Genomic DNA, 2,053 nt, shown 5'->3' on the forward strand with positions numbered 1-2,053 from the left:
TTCAAGTTGGGGCGCTTTTGATAAAGCAAAAGCTTGGGTTTCAAACTGGCCATTTAAGGCTTTGGTTTTTCCATTGTTAATTTAATCTATAACATGATCACTAGAATCAAGTTGAAAATGAGCTTATGAGATGAAGTGAAGAAGGCGGCAGTAACTGTGTTTTTTTTACTCTATTGGAGAAGGATTTGTTGTCTTTGATGATGAGGAAAATTTTTGTGATTTTTGTTAAAATTTGTTAAATGGTGAAGGTTGGCTTGTGTCTTTATGTGAAGATTTGAGATTTTTATCTCAGATTTTGTGAACATAGTAACACACACTTTCTTTCTAGTTTATTTTTTTCAAACACATTAATTTGTGAAATGTTAAAATTGAGGATGGATGCTGATATTTGCGAAGACAAAAATAATAAAGATCTTTGAGAATCACTTCTGTTGAATTTTTTACTTTTTTATGAGATATTTAACCTATAATTAAGTATAAGAGTCGGGGTATGAGTAATTAATTAAAAAGTTTATACTTGAATTGGTTGGGTGCAACAGACCCGTGCAAAAGTGCAACGCATGGGCTACGCTTGAAGACCCCAGTAGCAAGCTACCATTACGGGCCTTCCCCTATAAAAAATTTATTTAATATCACGTGACCCAATGGGTTGGGTCACATGATACATGACCCATTGGGCCATATATCAGATATTAAACTAATAAGAACAGATACTACACTTGATCTTAGCCTAAAGGCCGAGAAAGGTATGTTTTGTTAAGTGTCTTGGTTCTCTTCTTATATCTAAACCTTCACTCCTCGCTGTTCTCTTTCTTCGGTGTGGGACCCTGTTATTAAATTGTTAACTTTCGCGTGAGTGCTATCGAGATGTGTAAGCGTCTAGATTCGTCGTTTTACTGCACTGTCAGTCTACACCAGCTGAAACTTTTCATCATTGTCGAAAGCAAAAAGCCCACGTGATCAAGCTGACATCTAGGCTTCTAGCCTTTTATAATGCTCACAAGTCCTTGGTGTGATTTTCACTTTTCAGGCAATGAAACAGAATAATCAAATTGAACTAGGAACAAGATGAATACAAAAAATGTCTTCAGCATAGCAAACCAATTAATAGGTGCACATAAACCAACTTTTATTATATATCATGATTGCCCGAAGGCCCCGAACTATAGGAGTGGCCACCATTGTTGATCATGAGCTTTGGGCTCTAAGAGTATCTATAGTAGTGGAGTTATTTTTTTTAGCTATTTGGTACCACAAAAAGTCATTTTATCTATTTTACCTACTCATTTTACAAAACATTCAATAGTAGCGGATCTATTTTAGCTTTCAACACAATAAAATAATATAAACATCACAATAAAATAATATATCTACAATAATAAAATAATACAACCCACTACCAAAAAAAAAAAAAAAACACCACAAACCGATCATCTGAAGATTCTGAAGAACAATAAGCAAACCCAAAACCCCAGCCACCTCCACTGCCACCCACAACCCACAACCACCTCCACTGTCCACAGGCCACCATTAGCACAACCTAAATCCATCAAATTTGCAACAAAATCATCTCAAAAACCAACCAAAATTACACATAAAAACAACCAAAATTCAATAAACCCACAAATCCAGCAACAAAAAAACCCACACCATCGCCACAGCCAACAACAACCGCCCACAATAATGGCTTGGGACAACCCACCACCACCACGAACACAGACCACAAACACAACCCAATCAACAACCAACCACCCACAACTCTGATTTTTTTTTTTTAAAAAAAAAAACCGCCACCACCACCACCACCAGGCTTGGGTCGCCGACGGCTTGGGACTTGTGTCGGCAGTGGCTTAGGACTTGGGTCGTTGGCAGCTTGGCGGGTAGTGGCTAAGGAGTGGTGAGGAGTTGGAGGAAGAAAGAAATAAAAAAATGAATGTGGAGAAGAGAAGGGCTGGGTTTAGTGAAGAAGAAAGGTGAAGTAGAAAGAAAAAATAGAGAAAAAATGGCTGGAGGAAGGAACAAAAAAATAATTTTGAAAGGGTGAAGTGTTGGG

General features: G+C 37.5%; 1 pseudogene; it reads right to left on the minus strand.

Annotated features, from left to right (window-relative positions):
* Positions 1 to 525: 525 nt before the first annotated feature.
* On the minus strand, positions 526 to 750 carry LOC115951092 (annotated as a pseudogene).
* Positions 751 to 2,053: the final 1,303 nt, after the last annotated feature.

Source organism: Quercus lobata, chromosome 6, assembly GCF_001633185.2.
Source record: "Quercus lobata isolate SW786 chromosome 6, ValleyOak3.0 Primary Assembly, whole genome shotgun sequence".
NCBI lineage: Eukaryota > Viridiplantae > Streptophyta > Magnoliopsida > Fagales > Fagaceae > Quercus > Quercus lobata.